Source organism: Lepisosteus platostomus, chromosome 5 (assembly GCF_059453375.1).
Source record: "Lepisosteus platostomus isolate fLepPlt1 chromosome 5, fLepPlt1.hap1, whole genome shotgun sequence".
Lineage (NCBI taxonomy): Eukaryota > Metazoa > Chordata > Actinopteri > Semionotiformes > Lepisosteidae > Lepisosteus > Lepisosteus platostomus.
In genome coordinates this window covers 17343853-17353292 of record NC_142615.1, presented here as the reverse complement: position 1 = coordinate 17353292, position 9440 = coordinate 17343853, and the positions used below count along the sequence as shown (strand labels likewise).

The 9440-nt window shown below is 39.0% G+C and overlaps 1 non-coding gene across 1 annotated transcript; it reads left to right on the top strand.

Annotated features, from left to right (window-relative positions):
* Positions 1-233: 233 nt before the first annotated feature.
* Positions 234-346, top strand: trnal-caa (transfer RNA leucine (anticodon CAA)). Its single transcript has 2 exons — positions 234-271; positions 301-346. It is a non-coding gene; the product is annotated as a tRNA-Leu (tRNA).
* Positions 347-9440: the final 9094 nt, after the last annotated feature.

Genomic DNA, 9440 nt, shown 5'->3' with positions numbered 1-9440 from the left:
TTCTCCCTCTAAACACCTTGTGCAGCCTCCCGACAGACTAACAAAAAGCGCCTTTTCACCAACTCAATTTATAATACGCCCCTCAAAACTCACAACCGAATAACAATCCATCCGTATATTTGATTTCCAAGATCCATTCAAGGCAACTTGGCTCTTCGCAAGCAAATAATTTCAGGGAAGAAACTCAGTTTAGTCAACTACTGGTGCATTCAGCACACCAATTGCTCTCGCTTGTCAGGGTGGCCGAGTGGTCTAAGGCGCCAGACTCAAGGATGTGTGTCTTTCCAGCTGGCTTGGGAGTTCTGGTCTCCCAATGGAGGCGTGGGTTCAAATCCCACTCCTGACAGCTTCTGTTTTTACCTCTCTTGAATTGTTCCAGTGCTAGCTGATAGTGAATGACTGAAATATAAAAGCAGCAGAAGAAAGCAAGCAACTCAGTGCATTTTGTGAGTATTCGCAGGCGGTGCTTTCCGAGTCTGCTACTGCTACTCCTTCGTCCTCGAAAAAAGAAAAGACAGGCATGTTTTGAGTCTCAAAATGATCTTCTGGATCCACAAGAAACATGTAAATTTGATTGATTCCGCAGTATTTTGGATGTACTGTACTTATAACTTCCATCGAAGAGAGATTTCATCAGTTGCATGAAATTGAAACTTTCGACTTTTTGTCTGGTATTGAAAATATGTTTAAAAAAACCATAAACAATTTTCTAACAAACAACTCATGAATTATTGCCAGGATCTATATTTAGCGTTCGGTAGTGATAACACTGCTGATATTGATTGAGCTGAAATCTATGATGTATTGATAACCTTATCTGAAGCGAGAAGTCCTAGAAAGCCATCTAGGAAGTTTTAGGATTCATACCAAGAAATGCCTTTTGTTTCCCACCCCAACTGCTGCTTTTGCATTACACATAATGTGAACATTACCAGTTTTGGTAGCTTCTGGGCACGATTTTCCTAAACTGAAACTTATTACAAAATTCTTTAAGATGAACCATGTCCAAAAATTGTAAATCAGGACTAATTTTAATATCAAATGAAATTACTACAGAAGAAAAGGTTTAACTGAAATATGAATAAGACTATGCAAGCCTAAAAAGTAGAACAATTCAATTTATATAACTTATTTTTTTATTTTTTGAGAGATGGGCTCACACACCGGAAGACACTAACGTTTCTCTTTGTTAGAGTATGTGAATAACAGTTTAACCCAAAATGTTTGCAATTGTGATTCTGTTAAAATTCAATAAATCGTCTATCAATAGTAAGAAATTATTAAGAAAGTAAGAAATTGTTTTATTTCATAAACTATAAGACAATGAAGAGAGTTTACTTCACTTTTGTTCTTTTGACTTAAGCGTTCAGGATCCAAACCCATCTGCGGACGGTTGTGTTTCTTGAATCTCTTGAAATCATCAAAAGTCGTTGTTTTGTACTTCAGTTTTTTCTCGAGTTGTACCATGGATATTTTATGTGATCAATACTTTACATGCTTTTTTGCATTTTCCTTCACATACAGAAAAAGTTCAAGGTGTTCATGTCACTGTGCTGCACATTTACGCTGGACCACCTGTAACAGTACAGGACACACAGTGAGGAATTCGTGCAGCTTTCAGCTCAATGCCATGTCCAGAGGGAGGACTCGCTCGCTGAATGATCTCTCAGGAAATCCTGGGTGAGATTCAAAAGGTAAACCTGGCTCTCTATGAACATGAGCAAAGAGTTCTCACTCAACAGAAGATTGTGATGTGAGTACAGTAATATAAAACACCTGAAGATGCCAGGGATTGAACCCCGGACCTGTGGAGCAGTAAGTGACTTGTAACACTGACATAAGAGATACTTACATAAAGTGCTTTTACTGACCATATTACAAATCACAGGAAGTAAGGTCTTAAAACATTGGGCAGTAGTGGGATTTAAACCCACGCCCCTGAGAGAGTGGAGCCTAAAATCCAGCATATTAGACCATTCAGCCACACTACCTCTGGCCCCTTCTCCTTTCCTCTCGTTGCTGAGTATAGGTGCCTTCATGCAATTGAGCCAGGTTTGAATCCCAGCCAATGCATCTCCAAATCTTTTCAAATGAATCTGTGATCTTGTAGCACATCCTCTGAAACTAACAATCAAAATTGGAAAAGTCTTCTTCAACACTGAAAAGCTCAATTAGGATGAAGCAGTTGTACGCAGGACAGCAGTACCGTATGTGTTCTTGATTGATTCAGACTCGTTCTCAGTGGTTCTTGCTCACCAAATATCTTAAAAGCTGAGGAAGAACGCTACGAAAAATACTAATCAAAATACAAAATAATAATCATTATTAACCAGAAACAGCAGAAAAACTGATCACAATTGTGATTATGTCGCTTCTCTGCTTCAGCAAGGTCAATAAAGGACTCTCTGAAAGTAATAAAGCACTAAAGCACTGCAAAACTGAATTCAAAATCATATTAGGAATTCTGAGTGGTGCCTGCCTTTTCCCTGGAGTGAAACTATTGGATTGAAGGAATTCTTATGACAGGTTTACAAGGTGCTGTTGATATTTGGATAAATCTATGAACTCGTGATTTTTATATACTTTAAATAACGGCCATACGGCCAGAATAAAATTACTGATGATTTTTCCTGAGACGAAGCACAGCTTATCTTTCCAAGACAGCTGATAAAGGCAAGCCAGTGGATACTCTAGCAGAACATGGAAAAACATTCACCTTTGAAACCAATCAGGTATGCTTTGTGATTGCTTGAAGTGAAACCCACAATCTCTTTTGAACTTAGACAAGTTATTTCTGATGGAGCGCTATGCGGAAAGACTTAATCAGCTCTACCCCTGAGGATGACTCGACTTGAAAATGCAGAACATTAACGTTTCACAGATAAAAGGAGCACAACCGACATTAAAATTGAGGGCGCACTGTGATTTGCACTGACTCAAAATTGATCTTGGTAGACAAACTTCCCTGCTGAAGGTGGAACAAGAATTTGTGTTGAGAAGAAGAAACACTTTTTTCTCCCTGCTTTGATGTTAAGCTGATAAAGTAGCTTTTAACACATTGCTCCACTTGGCGGTTGTAACACAAAAACTCTTAGCAGCAGTGGGATATAAACACACACCTCCAACGAGACTGGAGCCTTAATCCAGCACCTTAGACCACTAACCACTGTGTCCTGTCTCTTTGTCTCATTACTTGCCCGGAGGAAGCTGGGTGGCTTTTGCTCTTGTCCGACAGTGGCGTTATGACCGTGGAACCGACTGCACCTGCTTTTTCTGAGATGCTTCCCCTCTCATGGTGAGATCTCGAATTCTTAAACACCTCTGGATAAAGTTCTTCTGTGGAGCAGGCTACAGACCTCTGCGTACAGCACCCATGATGTCGTTTTATTTCTATAGCAGCACCCATCCGGAATTTTTTTTTGTTTTACTTTTTATTTGAACAACAAAATAGATTCAATATAAACAAGAGCACATATAACGTATTAATAGACTCGTGAGGGGCACATAAATAATACAATTAGACTTTATGGAAAAAAAGATTAAACAAAGTAAATAAAAACAAGGTCCACACAGCTTTCATGTTCCTACATTTCGAAAGAGTCTGTAAATATCCATTTACGTCTATTTAGAACTATTCAAACGTAGAACTCTTTGCTGATTTAGGTGGTATATTTCCTCAATTACAGGACAGCACAAACAGTTCTTAATGCAGAAATGGAAGCCTGTCTAAATTTTCCTTTCTGTTAAAGACATTTTGGGAAGCACTTTTTTTGGGACACTGATTTTTCTCCTTTGGGGAACTAATGAAGACTATAGGGTCTGGCACAGTGGTAGTGTAGCTGATTCTAGCTCAGAAAGTTGTGAGTTCAAATTAGGTTGGGGTCAGCTAAGAGTTCTTTACCATCTGCTGGTGCTGAACCCAGACTTCTCACCATGTAGTTGAGTTCTTCTCAGCATCTCCAAAACATCATTTCCAACTTTAGAGACAGCTACAGATGCAGCCATTCAAAATGGGTGAGGTATTTTGCGGCATACCATGACACGCCCACCGGGGTATCACACAGTTCACGTGTGTCACGTGACTAACTATCCGGCGTCGCCTTGTAAAACCGCCAGGGGGGGCTTAACCTCTCATGTACAGCATTTGAGCCTTTAATTTTGAACTGTGTATTACAGCATGTTAATCATCAGTCATTAAAATGTTGGTATATTTTATGAAAGCAAGATTGCTCAGTTGGACAAAAGTACACAACCTACCTTTATCAGAAATATTTATGCATCAAAGCCTTTACGGAAGATATTACTAATAGTATTAATAATGGATGACTTTGGACAAGCTGTATACTCAAAGTATAATTTCTTTAGCACATTTGCCATACTTTGTCAGGCATTTTGTTTTACTTCAACGGGCATAAAAACTTCCTTGCTTTTAACAGGGCGTTTCATAATTTCTAACTACGAAAATGATTTAAAATGCGACACCTATCATTCAACTAGAGCTTAAAATATCACAAGGATCCTCAAGAGCACAGCAAAGAGTGTATTAAAAGACACTTGTATTTATCAACGCTTTCCTTTCCGTATACCAGATTTTATGGAACCACTTCAGAGGGGTGTTCCAGGAATCGGCACTTTAAAGAAAAAAATACACACCAGTATTCCATTTCTCCCTAAACATTGTAAGCTTCAAAGTCTTTAACTAACGTGATACCGGAGTCAACAAGCATACTTTTAGAATTTGATTAAAAGGGAATATAATATGGAATCGCGTATCTCATGAATTTAATAACGGTATGATTATATCCGTGTACTGCGGTAGGGCTGTTTCGCCTGCCTGTTCGTGCAAGCTGTCTTGTAGCCTACTGGTCTAGGTGCGTGACTACCAACTGGCAGGTTGTGTGTTCCAATCCAGCTGGTGTTGGACTTTTCATTTTTATTTATTTATTTTTTAATCGTGTAACATAAACATATTACCGTATGCAAACTGTACTGTATACAGTATGTATATGTATATTTAATGTCTTAACTGTGCCCGTTTAAGTATTGAATATTCATATCTAATTTTACCACTGAAGGGAAATCTTAGTAGCTGAGCATAAAAAATAGGAGCATACTGTAACGCGTGTGAAGGCCATAAACGATATTAATTTTGGAACATACAGTATATGGCTGGTCTCGGTACTTTAAAGAAAAAAATACACACCAGTATTCCATTTCTCCCTAAACATTGTAAGCTTCGAAGTCTTTAACTAACGTGATACCGGAGTCAACAAGCATACTTTTAGAATTACTTTTGAGCAACTAATAAGAAGCGAGAAACGGTATGCGTTTTAGTTTCGTTTTGTGCTGGGACCCGTGGATTGATTAGAGATATCAAGTACATACAAGTCATTTTTTAAATGTTGTAGTTCGTCTTGAAAAAATGTTACGAGTACATCATCTATCAACAATTACACAGGTTCTGTTTCCATATTGCGGATTTTGGTTACGTAATATTATTTTCTAGATTTCACGTTGTGAATATGATGGGATGTCTGATGGGATGTTTCTAAAAATCCATCCTCTGTAAAACGTCTTCTCTAGTTGTCCTGCATATGTATTCGCTAATGAAGCTGTGTGTTCTGAGCCTGGATCTCTACATTTCTGTATGAACCAGCTTAGAGGGCTAAAGACAGCTTGTGTTTAAATTGAGTGTAAGGCAATTTATGCTTCTAAAGTCATGGTCAGCATTTATTTTTGTACTGTGCTGTAAACTTGTTCTGTGCCAAGTCACATTATTTTATAGCGTTTTTATAGCGTTATCAAATCTGGTGGCGCTGTGTGTACTGTAGTTACCTGTAGTTTCCTGACTCCCATGTCACATGGTCTGTGATTGAAACCTGTAAAACCGGTTTAATTCATCACAGCCAGCACTCTTCAGGTGTGAGGGTCTTCTGCTCAGAATGAAACGCTAAAATGTTTGTGTATATTCTAATGGTAGTGGGGGCAGGGTGTGTGGGAACAGGTTTGGTTGAAATTGCATTGGAGATCTATGTTCTTCACACCTGAAACATTTTCTCTGAAAGTATTTTCTTCGCAGTTTAACCGATCTTGTTACAGCATGTTACAGTTTACTATTATTAACCATATTAATTTTAAGTGCTGAATGTAAAATCTTGTAAAAATATATTTTCATTGTTCAAATATACATTAAGTCTGACTATCATATAATAAGTTAAATACAAAACTAAAGAAAAAATAGGGTTAAATATAATTCAAAATATTTTGCTAACAATGTTAACTGTTTATGAATAATAAAATGTATTAACTAAGGAGTAGGATGGCAAAGCTGTTAGTATGTTTTTTGTTTTGTTTCTTTTTCATAAATACAACAGTAGTACCTGATGTCTCAGTGGCTTTCAAAATTAAATTATGCATGCAAACCTGTGAACTAGAAAGATAACTAAGATATCCATCCATTATATTCCATAATATCCATGAAATATATGGCGCTGAAATATGTGTGACGCAGTGGTGGCCTGACACGGAGAGGTGCCCTGGCAGCTGTATGATGCAGTGGTGGCCTGGCACGGTGAGGTGCGCTTGCAGCTATGACACGCAGTGGTGGCCTGGCACGGTGAGGTGCGCTGGCAGCTGTGTGATGCAGTGGTGGTCGGGTATGTAGAGGTGCACTGGCAGCTGTGTGTTGTGACGCAGTGGTGGCCTGGTACGGTGAGGTGCGCTGGCAGCTGTGTGGTGTGACGCTGTGGTGGCCTGGCACGGTGAGGTGCGCTTGCAGCTGTGTGATGCAGTGGTGGCCGGGCACGGTGAGTTGTGCTGGCAGCTGTGTGGTTTGATGCAGCTGGTGGCATGGCACGGTGAGGTGCGCTGGCATCTGTGTGATGCAGTGGTGGCCTGGCACGGTGAGGTGCGCTGGCAGCTGTGTGATGGAGTGGTGGTCGGGTATGTAGAGGTGCACTGGCAGCTGTGTGGTGTGACGCTGTGGTGGCCTGGCACGGTGAGGTGCGCTGGCAGCTCACCGTGCCAGGCCACCACTGCATCATACAGCTGCCAGGGCACCTCACCGTGTCAGGCCACCACTGCGTAACACCACATAGCTGCCAGCGCACCTCACCATGCCAGGCCATCACTGAGTCAGAGATTAAATAAAACCTCACTCGCACCAAACAAATTTATATTTCTAAATATCACATGATCGAATTTAAGTCATTTTAATAACAATGAATAGTCACCTAGGCGTTACAATATAAACATTTATATTGATTTAAATAACGTTTTGATTTAAATCGCAAATGCGGGTTTAAATATATGTGTTTTTTGATTCACAATCAGACAAATGCAACATAAATTGATATCTTTGTCTTCTAAGTATCTTAATAAACTTTCAGCATAGCTTTCTCCCCGTTTAGATTTATTTTGGGATCAAACGTGGAAAGATTAGATTGTAATCGTTTTTATTTTTTAAATACATTTTAGAAAAGTGTAATCTATACTAAAAAGCTGTACACCACCTGCTATAAAGATACATATTGTAATACTTTCGGGTTCGGATAGGACAGACACAAGAACTCAGACTTGCGGAGTTAAAGCAAGTTAAAGCCTTGATTTTATATATCACCTTTAAAAGTGGCATCTCAAAGCAAAGTAAATACCCAACACTGATTGTACCCATCTGTCTGCTAATAAAGCAGCTTGAATTGAACTGAGAGGGGGGGGTATATTTGCTTTGTGTATAAAGTACATTGTGAATGTTTTCACAGCCTTCACTTTGTCGTTTTTATGCCATTTTTTGACCACGCACGAATATTCCTATGTCCGTATCTTCGCAAGGGAATCAGTGTGAATTTTAATACTAATTAAATGACCGCGGGCACTTTCCACCCCCTCTACATTCTCAGAGTAGAACAGACTAACCTTCTAATGAAAGACAGTCCACCCCCCACGGACAGGAAAAGTGCCCACAGGCACTTAAACTTAATATAGTCAGTAACAGTAAACAGTAACATGGTCAGAAGGAGCACGTACAAACGTTTCCGAAATAACCACATGTAAGACTCTGATGCTTAAAATGTTTAGGGAGAAAGTGGAATACTGGTGTGTATTTTTTCTTTAAACTACCAATACCAGCCATATACAGTCTGTAACGTAGGGATTTCTATATGTCTTTATTTAGTGGTTACATTAGTGACAAAGGTTAAGCTTTTAGCTTCAGTAACGTGTACATATCTCCCCTTTTTATAAAACGACTTGGTTGAAAACTGTTCCAGAGCCACTGTTGTTTCATCAGTGAAAAGTACATTATGAAATGCCTCTCCCTGTTCAATCCACTGGAAAAAAGAAAAGGAGCATAAAGCTTCTGATGGTCATAAACGATATTCATTTAGGTGCAGCATCAGAGGTTTGTTTTTAACTGCACTGCATTGGAGAGAGTACCATAGTGTGTTTTTTTTTTACTCCCCGGCGGAAACTGGCTTCCAGAAGAATCAGTATGGCTCAGAGATTAAATAAAACTTCACAGACATTAACGAAGAGCATAACGCGTGTACTGTATACACTGCAAGTACAACCCCCCTCTCTGCAGGAGTGCTGGCTGTGACGAATTGAACCGGTTTCATGGGTATTTTCAAAGTAGGAGGCGAGATTTCCAGCGAAAGACACCTCCCCGCCCTCAAAAACCCAGTAAGTACAGTACTTACTAGTTAAAGGCTAGGCTCCCGACTACGGCGAAAGGAACCCTTCTTTCATTAGAAGACAATGAACATATTTTAGCCCTGAATTAATTAATAGCAAACAAGGTTTACATAAAAGACATTTTTCCAAGAAAGTTTAGCCTTTGTCACTAATGAAACCACTAAATAAAGACATAAATAGAAAAATCTTAAGATTTTTAAAATACATGACTTTGCTAAAATTTATTTGAAAATAAAAACAATTACAACCGCCAGGGGAGAGAGAGAACAGGGGAGGGATGTTGGTTTTGCATAAGGGGCGGGGCTATGGAAATTAGGTCTGTTTGGGAATGTGTAGTTACATGTTCTGGCTGTTTGTGAATTATCGTTGTTGAGTATGGAGTGTTGAGGTATTGATTTTGTGTAATGCTTTATGTTGAAAATTGAGGTGGATTTTGTTTATGATAAACAGGATAAACTGGGATGGGAGTAAGGTTTGGTTTTGCATAAGGGGCGGGATTATGATAATTGGAAGACTTTGCGAGAGTAAAATGGTTTGATTATTTGATTTTGTATTGTGGTTGTTATCTATGTTTTTGGTTGGTATTATGTTTATATGGTTGTTTTTGTTGGTTGGTTGTTATTATGGTTATTAATAATACGATCTATAGTTGAAATCTGAGCCTAAATAAAAAGAAAAAGCAAGTGATTAGGTTTATGAGCAATCTAATTACTTATTCGTTTATTATTAATTTGCTGGACAGAGCGGTG